At 44.3% G+C, this 10,491-nt stretch overlaps 1 long non-coding RNA gene across 1 annotated transcript; it reads left to right on the forward strand.

The window, feature by feature from the left end:
• Positions 1-401: 401 nt before the first annotated feature.
• On the forward strand, positions 402-1,823 carry LOC142149699 (uncharacterized). The gene is made up of 2 exons (XR_012690876.1): positions 402-1,489; positions 1,636-1,823. It is a non-coding gene; the product is annotated as an uncharacterized LOC142149699 (long non-coding RNA).
• The last annotated feature ends 8,668 nt before the right edge of the window (positions 1,824-10,491 follow it).

The following is a 10,491-nucleotide window of genomic DNA, read 5'->3' on the forward strand; positions in this document are numbered from 1 at the left end:
ATTAAAAAATGAATGGGGCTTGTGGAAGAATCTTCCCCTATAATATGATTCCCCTGCCATTTCATACATAGTTCAGGGTATCTCCTTCCAGCTACATGTCAACATTAGCTGCTTGTGTTTGTAAGACCCCCTCACACAACTCAGGTATCAGAGCTGTTATCTGAAACTGACTAAACAGAGACAAGAGAGGGTGTTGGGACCCTGGGAGGGTCACTTGCTTTTTACTGTTGGACATGGGCTCTTCTCAGCTATCTAAGCCCTAAAAATAGACCCCAGAACCAAGCGGACATAAGGATATATATATATATATTATACTTGCCAACTTATGGCAGTCGGCGTCTAGGAGCTGCCGGGGGGAGGTGGGCGTGCGGGGGGCTTGGCTCAGAAAACGTCTCATTTTGGCCCCGTCCCGTGACGTAATGACACATTTTACAGCGGGGTCTGGTCAAATGCAGCGATTCTCAGGGAATCGCGGCATTTTGGATCTAATTCTGCCCACTTCCTAATGCGGGAGGCTGCCATACTCAGTCTCCCGCACATTCCGGGAGAGTTGGCAAGTATGAAGTGTATTTACAAGTATTTCTTACTGTTTGTACCTTATTACTGCTTTAATGCGAATGCTACCGCTATTCTGATCTATACATTTTCTATCCTGAAATACATATTAACTAACTACTGTTATACTGAACTGTATATCTATATCGGAACTATAATACTACTATCCTGAAGTATATATCTATATATTACTATATCTAAATATCTACTCTTCCGGACTCCTGGAAGAGTAGGCAAACCTCCCGGATTCGCTGAAATTCACGGCAATGAATGGTGGGGGCAGGGCTTAATCACTTCATTAAGCTCCGCCCCCGCTATTCAATGCCGTGAATTTTGACGTTTTACAGTGGGGGCGGGTCTAATCTGACGCAATGATGTCACCACGCCCCCTCCTACCCCCCTGTCATATGGTCACATGACTTCTCCCCCGGGATCTACTGGGCCAGAAGTTTTGAAAGTTGGCATGTATGGTCTATTGTAAGCTATATTGCTTTACTGATCTAACTGCTATAATGCTTCTATACTAAACTATCCTGAATTATATATACTGTACTGCTATACTTCACTGTTACTAGTATACATCTATTATAACTAATTTCTAGGATACTACATTGGGAAGGTGAATAAATATATATGTATAGAGAATGTATAGAGTAAGTATAGGACAGAGGAAAACATTAGAGTTAGTGTAATAAAGTAATGGTGGCGAATACAGAATTGATTACAATATATGTTCTGAACAAAGCTTTAGCTTTGGAATTGTTATAATGCATTATTTATATTGAAGGATATTATAATAGATCTATGTATAAACTGTAGGTCTTAGCTGGGACATGTCTGGCTCTCCTGAAAAACATTCAGTAATCGAGGAGGATTGGTAAGGTTCATTTCATGCAGAAGGATCAAGACATGGAAGAGTTGCCTTTTGCAGCTTGTAAGTATCTAGTTGTGTCTTTTCTTTTTGGTTATTGCGGGATTTGTGTTACAGTTAAGGCAACAAATTGTAGATTTTACTGTCAATGAATTTTTGATTTCCAAATGGCCTAAGGTTGATTGCTTTTTCTCTTATACTTTAAACAGAGAAAGAAGACGGGCATTATGGGTTCCAGCATGACCTGCCTTGCAACACTCCTAACAATGGGATTAAACCAACATGCATGTGTTTATCATTTTTAGTTTACAAAGTTGTAGTTTTCAGTTTGCTCTCATGTTGTTTAATGTGATAACTGTAATTGTGTCTATAAATAAATGTAATTATTTTTTGTTGCAATACTTATTCTCCTGTAACTCTCTGCTGCTTTGGACTCTGACTAACACCCTCTTCTCCTACACATCCTTCACTCCATTGTCCCTCTAGACACCGTTCTCTCCTGGGTCACTTCCTACCTCTCTAACCGCTCCTGCAGTGTACCCACCTCGGGCACATTCTCTCTTTCACTCTCACTCTCTATTGAAGCAGTGGCGGATCGCCCCCCCCCCCCCCCCTTCCCCTAGCGGGGGCTTGCTGCCGGCAGCTGCACACTGTGCAGGTCCGCTCGGCAGTGACAGCACACTTCCACTGCTGAGCGGATCTGCACATAGTGTGCAGCCGCCGGCAGCCTTAGAAATCAGAAATGGGGAGGGGCCTAAATCCCCCCCCCCCCCCCCCCCCCCCAAATCGCCCGGGGTATATCAATAGTCTGGATCCGCCCCTGTATTGAAGTCTCACAAGGCTCCTTTTTGGGCAAAGTGTTGTACTTTAATATTGTACATTTCTTGTGTTGGGGTACTAATTCGGTCATTTGCCCTCCAATACCATCTCTACGCCGAGGACTCCGAAATGTACATTGCTTTTTCTGTCCTATTTATTTCAGCACTATCCGTTGAAAAGCACTGTCTTTCTGCATTTGTCTCATAGATATAAAGAACACCACTGTACCCTGTGTATTGCCTAAAATTGCATTTTTCTGTAAGTTTGTGGTGAGGATAGGAGTGGCGGATCCATGATTCAAATTAGGGCCCAAAACATGTGTTACTTTGAACCTTATCAAAACCATATTACCAAGTTATGTTTTAGATTTCAGAAACATATTTTAAAATATAAGCAAATGACTGTATGCTTTTTCTGGTAGTTACCTCAAAATGTTACACTTTATTTATACACTTGCATTTACAACTCAGCTTTGTCAAAAACTAGTACAATTATAAATCTAGTGCCTGTCATTGCAAATAGAAGAGTACTATTTCCATTGGGCCGCCCTGTTTGCTTGGATAGGAGGAATGAATGAGAAGCCGACATTTTGCAAAGAGAACCGCGACGGATGTAAGCACGCCCACACGTACTTATGGAACCAAGGATACAGTTGAATACTTTAAAAAATTAAGAGGTAGAGTTAAGAAGGAAAATGAGGTCTGCTACTTTTGCCCGTAGAGAGCTGCGTGTATTGGCGGAGGTCATGGATAGCATGCCCAGTGGGAGATACGTGACTAATGAAATGAAGCTGCGGCCCTACCGAATGGTTTCCCGCTGCAATTACACCGCCGCAGGTCTGTAGTACAACTGCAGCGGTGGTGGAGTGATTTACGGCGGTGCAAACCGCAGCTCTTGGAGAAGCTCAATGTCAGTTCACGTTATTATATGACTACCTTTAGGTAACTGTGCAACAGGGAGAACATTTTTCAAGAAACTAATGTGTTATACTTATGCAAATAGGCCGTCAGAGCCGTGGTGCCCCAGCGGCCAGGGTTGAGGTGGAGGCAGAGGAAGAGGAGGAGGTGTTGGAGGAAGCCGAGTTGGCGGCAGACACCCAGACGCGGATGCCTTGGTAGGTGGTAAGTATTGACATAAAAGGATTGACATCATTTTCTAACATTTAGACGTCCATTGTACTGTTTAAAAAAACATTATTTCGCACATGGTCAATTAAAGTAGAGAGACAGGTTTCCATCATGATGGCCATACAAAGTATTTATGGAAAATACACTCTACACCCCACCTCTTCCATGGACACAACAGAAATGAGTATATATATATAAATCTGCAACCAAAAAGCCTTAGGCCTCTTGCTCCTAATGTATTTTGCATCCCATTAGACATTGCTGTAATTTAAACGTTATGTAACAGTACACGTCTCTGCCAACTCCTGTGTTTTCAACATTCGGTAATCAAGTAATCCAATTGTTTTTGCTTTTATATTTTAATTTTCAGTTCCCGAATACACGTTCATCAGACCGCGGCAGCCGCCTTCAGTGAGTCCAATACATGCCCGCATAAGGCGAAATAACAAAAAAATTCATAAATATCAAAAAAAATTGCAAAAGATTTAAAAATATTAGATGACCTGTATGGTTTATAAGTTTTTTGTTTTTTTTGTTATTATAGGTTTTTGTAAATATATTAGTTCAAACACAATCATTGGCGTCTGTGTCTTTGTTAATATGGTACATGTGGGTATTAGGGCATTAACGAATGTAGATGTTCCAAAAACAATAAACAAAATTCAAAGATTTAAGGTCTTTTGTTTTCTTACTGCATTATCATTTGCAACATTTATTTATATAGCACCACTAATTCTGCCTCACTGTAAAGAGAAGGCCTTACTAACCCAACAGAGATTGCAATGTCAAAGCCATAACACAAACAGACTGGGGTCAATTTGTTAGCAGCAAATGAAGCTACTAGTATGACTTTGGATTTTGGGAGGAAAGGCACACTAACATGTGGAGAACACTAACTCCACATAAGGCAGTAAACAAACTCATGACCCCAGCACTGCAGGGGCACACACAGGGGGGGTTTCTGGTTCTCCAAAAAACCCTCCCCTCCGCGAAGCATGGGCGCTAAACAGTGCCCCTACATAGCAGCACTGTACTATACAGCTGCCGCGGCGCTGTCAAAGAAGCGTCCGCAGTGGTGCTGTAGAGTACAGTGCTGCCGAAATGGGGCTGCTACGCGGAGCATGCGTAGCAGCTCTATATATTTTTTTTTTGGGGGGGGGGGGTGAAAGGTATATGCTAAATGGAAAACCAAAATAACACCTTCCCAAAACCATCTTGCATTGAAGGGGGGGTTAATGTGAAATATACAAGGTCCTATTAAAATTACCAAAAGACCATAGCGTACATCAACTTATAATGTCAGAGTAGACGCATGCAAACATGGAAAATACCATACAAACTCCATCCAGATAAGGGAATGATATGGTTTGGAATTGAACTTATGACCCCAGTGCTGTAAGTCAGTAGCGTGAGCAAATCAACCACTGTACTGCTTCACTGTGGTCTGCATTGAGTACATAACATAACACATACAAGCCGTAGATGGAGCAAAAACAAGGATTCAAGACAATGTTGCATTTTAGTCCAAGAAAGACCCCTAAAAATCAACCCACCCCCTCTGAATCTTAGGCCATTCATAGTAATAGACGTCAGCATGCACATAGTAATGTGAATGTGAGCTGTGGGGCATCTTCCTTTATAAAAGTAAAACATTGTAGTAAATTCAAAGTGCCCCTTGCTCTAAGAAGGTGGCATTTGAGGGGGAGATACATCTACAATAGGAGGTAGAGCATGTAGTATAGATCACGTTTGAACGACAGAGTAAAAATCAAGCTAACAAGTGTTTGTGTGTTACATAAAAACAAACCATTACTTTATCTAAACAGTATCCTAATTGGACACGTTGCAATTTTGTATAAAAAAAGTCTGGTTTGGCCAAAGTTCCTGTTGTGCTCGTTTCCTTAATGATTCACGTCTGAAAGCTGCTCACAGATGCTAAGGACATATTTGGTATTTGAACTCATGACACCAGTGTTGTGAGACCACAGTGCTAACCACTAAGGTACCTGTGCAGAGGTTAACAGGTGTTTATTTATGGATAATAAGGAAGAGTGGCTGTGTTGTGTTTGTTTGTTTTTCTTGAAGTACTATTATCTAGCGCTAACATCTGTAGCACGCATGCTGTATTGTTGAGCTTCTCACTCTTGTTTCAAAATGAACGTTTCCTTAGTGGTTAGCCAATCCACCTTCTGACAATAGAGTCATGAGTTTGATTCCTGACTCGTGCCCTTTCTCTGTGTGGAGGTTGTATGTATTGATTATGGAAGAGTACGCTATGCATTTTGTAATGGTCGGGATACAATTTTAAAACATATATTATTTTTTTAACTTAATATGCATATTTATTTTTGCTAGTGAATTACATGCATTTGCATCTACATGTGCTCAGTCAACTCAAACACATTATACAATCTTTCATGTCGGTGATTAAAAATGTGTTTTAATTTAACTGAGTAACAATTTAAATCATTTGCCAAATGTAATTTAATTGTATAAATGCTAACGCGAATAATAAGGTAACAAGAATTTTATCATCATCAGCTATTTATAGCAATGTCAATTTGATAGCAGCCAATTAACCTACCAGTATGTTTTTTGGAGTGTGGGAGGAAACCCATGCAAACATCAGAAGAACATACAAACTCCACACAGATAAGGCCATGGTCAGGAATTGAACTCATGACCCCAATACTGTAGGGCAGAAGTGCTAACCTCTTAGCCACCATACAATATACACATGGATTGTGTTTTAACATTTGTAAACTAAATCTTCATACCTCCCACATTTGCCATTATGTAATACCATCTTGAGGATGAGGATCTTAAGATGAGGAACTTAAGATGGACTGACTGCTTAAGATCCATTGCATCTTATTTTCTGTTGCTTAAAAGATCACTAATGAATCAGGCCCAGAGTCACTTACTTACTAGTTTATGACTTGACATGAGAGGAGTACTTTGAGAAGGATGATACACTTCTGACCTAGGCACAGGTCTTAAAAAATGAACAATTTTACTAGGTTAGGCAGCTGATAAAACTTCTCACACTGCTCTCACCCCCACCTTTGGAACTTAGTCTAATCTGTCAATGTCAGGGCAGGTTGATGACACAGGGGTTTCAAAGTGAGTTATCTAGCCCTGAGATATGTCTGGCATCTCTGAGGGCATGATTCTCACCTTTGCTCGTTCTGCCTGGCTGGTCAAGTCCACATACTCTGTATACACAAACTCCTCAGCGATGCTTATGTGTCCCTGTGCCCGGCTAATTTCAAAAGACTCTTTGCCAGTTGCACAGGTCACTTAGGTCAATCAGCAAAGCACACTTTGAAATGTTCCATACAATATACACATTGTCATAAATGAATTCAAGGGGAAAATTACAATCAATGTTTCGACATAATACATAATCGTCACAGCCATGAAAGAAACATTGAAGATAATAGCCGGGGCAGGGCATCATGTTCCAGTAATATCACCCATCTTCATCCCAGGCATGGAAAACTGGGAGGCCAATTATCTCGGTCACAACCGAGTTCATCTGGGGGAGTGGTCCCTTCACGCAGACTAAATCACCCTTTAAGGTCGTCTGTGAGGGAAGCCAGAGATCGATCTCATGGCATCCTATCTGAACTTAAAGGTTCCCCTGTTCTGTGCAAAACCCAGGGATACGGTTGTGGATTATGTAGAAGCCATGATGGCAGTTTTGGCTGGTATATTTTTTTTCTGCCGCTTCCCATGCTCCCACAGGTGCTCAAGAAGGAGAGGGTGCCAGCCATCCTGATAGCCCCAAACTAGCCTCATCGGACATGGTATTCGGACATCCTCAGGATAGCCGTCTGTCCGTCCATCAGACTGACCCTGCGCCCCGACCTTCTTGTGCAATAGCCTCTACATTGTCATTCGTTAAGTCGGCTGGCTTTGATGGTGTGGCTAATGAGACCCTGATTCTTTGGTTTCAAGAGTTCTCTCCCTCTGTGATTCAGACCATGATCAAGGTGAGGAAACCTTATTCTGCTGCCAATTACTATTGGGCGTGGAAGACGTATGTTCTTTGGTGTGAGGTTCAGAATTTTCACACCTCTAGCTTTGACCTGTCCAGGTTCCTTTCCTTCCTTCAGGCGGGACTAGGTAAGAGTCTCTGCCTATCTTCCTTAAAGGTGCAGTTCTCTGCGCTGTCCATCTTCTTCCAACATAAGTTGGCAGGGTTGTCGAAAGTACAGACCTTCCTATAGGGGGTTCTTCATGCTTAACCGCCATTTGTACACTGGGTGGAGTCATGGGACCTTAATCTGGTACTCCAAGCCCTAACAACAGAACCCTTTGAACCCATGAAGTCTGTGGATTTCTGTTATATTACCTGGAAGGTAGCGGTTTTGCTCGCAGTGTCGACGGTACGGCGGATCTCTGAGTTATGTGCTCTTCGTTGTGTTCCCCTTTTCTTGTTTTTCATCTCATCTGGGCTGTGCTTCACACTAAGCCTTCCTTTGTCCCTAAGGTGGTCTTCCGGTTTCATTTAAACAAGGAGATTGTGAGTCCCACTTTTTCCACGCATTTGCAGGACTGCCAAGAGGAATTCAGGGCCCTGTTACAACAAGTTCATGGCGCCCCCCTTATAGTTGAGCATGGCAAAAAATAGCGGCGACGCAAAGGTGGAGGTGTTCATAGGATTGGGGTTGTGGCTATGTACCATTGGGGTGTGGCTACCAGGTGAAAAGCACTAGGCCACCCTCCTACAGAAAAAAAACCTGCATTGTTTTGTACACAATTGGCACAAAGGTGCAGAGCCTGCTCGCCAGAGCGTGACATATGTCAGAGCACTCCTGACCTTCAGGACATCTAGCACCATAGTGTAGTATATAAATAATGCATTGTGTACATAAAGAGTACACAGTCTTGGCCTGCCCCTTAAATTGGACAGAACAGTCACCAAAAATAGGGATTGTCCCACTAGAATCACAACATTTCACAGACTATCCTGCTTTCTCCTACCTGTTCTGGTGACTTTCACCACCTGTGGCTGCAGGTTTCTTTAGTTGCGGCTTGTCTGGATCCTGGAATGTTGGGGGAGCTATTTGGAAAAAAATGGGTACATTTAGAAAATTCCAACCAACCCCGGCATTAAATCAACAGGACCCACAATTAATACTCAGGCGAGTCTACAGCCCCAACATTAAAATAATAGTATTCCCATTTAATAAATAATCCTATTTACCTCCCTGCAAACAGCCCTAGCAATAAATCAATAGTATTTACATCATATAAATATACCTATTTCCCACAACCATCACTGCCATTAAATAATTCATAGTCACATTTAATAAATAGACCTCATTCTCCCCAAACTCACCCCCACATTCAATATCCCCCAAACCACACCATCTTAAATGAATAGTCCCCACTATTAAATTGCCCCACCATCACCCCACAAACAAAACAGCACCCATTCATTAGCCACCACCGACCTCACACACACATTGCCACAAGTCCCCTGTGCTATCACACACACATTGCTGTGTCCTTTCATCACAACCATGCGTTTCCCCCTTATGATCACACTGCACCCTCCATTCTGCTTTTCCCCCCTTCACCTGGCCCCTCTTCATCACTCTGCTCCATGCTGACCCTCCTCTCCTCTCCTTCATCACTGTGGCATGCTGCTCCCCCCTCTCTTTCATCACTGTGCCATGCTGCAACCTTCTTCTTCATCACTGTGCCATGCTGACCCCTCTACTCTCCTTCATCACTGTGCCATGCTGACCCCTCTACTCTCCTTCATCACTGTGTCATGCTGCAACCTTCTTCTTCATCACTGTGCCATGCTGACCCCTCTACTCTCCTTCATCACTGTGCCATGCTGCTCCTCCCCTCTCCTTCATCACTGTGCCATGCTGCAACCTTCTCCTTCATCATTGTGCCATGCTGCTACCCCTCTCCTTCATCACTGTGCCATGCTGCTCCCCCACCTCTCCTTCATCACTGTGCCATGCTGACCCCTCTACTCTCCTTCATCACTGTGCCATGCTGCTCCTCCCCTCTCCTTAATCACTGTGCCATGCTGCTCCCCCACCTCCCCCTCTCCTTCATTACTGTGCCATGCTGCTCCACCCTCTCCATCACTGTGCCATGCTGCAACCTTCTCCTTCATCATTGTGCCATGCTGCTCCTCCCCTCTCCTTCATCACTGTGCCATGCTGCTCCCCACCTCTCCTTCATCACTGTGCCATGCTGCTCCCCCACCTCTCCTTCATCACTGTGCCATGCTGCTCCCCCTCTCCTTCATTACTGTGCCATGCTGCTCCACCCTCTCCATCACTGTGCCATGCTGCAACCTTCTCCTTCATCATTGTGCCATGCTGCTCCCCCACCTCTCCTTCATCACTGTGCCTTGCTGCTCCCCCTCTCCTTCATTACTGTGTCATGCTGCTCCCCCCCCCTCTCCTTCATCACTGTGACATGCTGCTCCCCCCACAACTTCATCATTGTGCCATGCTGCTCCCCCTTTCCTTCATCACTGTGCCATGCTGCTCCCCCCACAACTTCATCATTGTGCCATGCTGCCCCCCCTCTCCTTCATCACTGTGACATGCTGCTCCCCAACCTCTCCTTCATCACTGTGCCATGCCGCTCCTCCCTCTCCTTCATTACTGTGTCATGCTGCTCCCCCCTCTCCTTCATCACTGTGTCATGCTGCTCCCCCCTCTCCTTTATCACTGTGCCATGCTGCTCCCCCCTCTCCTTCATCACTGTGCCATGCTGCTGCCCCCACAACTTCATCATTGTGCCATGCTGCTGCCCCCTCTACTTCATCACTGTGCCATGCTGCTCCCACCATATCCTTCATCATTGTGCCATGCTGCCCCCCTCTCCTTCATCACTGTGCCATGCTGCTCCCCCCACTTCATCATTGTGCCATGCTGCCACCCCCCTCTCCTTCATCACTGTGGCATGCTGCCCCCCCTCTCCTTCTTCACTGTGCCATGCTGCTCCCCCCTCTCCTTCATCACTGTGCCATGCTGCTCCCCCCTCTCCTTCATCACTGTGACATGCTGCTCCCCCTCCTTCATCACTGTGCCATGCTGCTACCCCCTCTCCTTCATCACTGTGACATGCTGCTCCCCC

This window comes from Mixophyes fleayi, chromosome 4 (assembly GCF_038048845.1).
Source record: "Mixophyes fleayi isolate aMixFle1 chromosome 4, aMixFle1.hap1, whole genome shotgun sequence".
NCBI classification, from domain to species: domain Eukaryota; kingdom Metazoa; phylum Chordata; class Amphibia; order Anura; family Limnodynastidae; genus Mixophyes; species Mixophyes fleayi.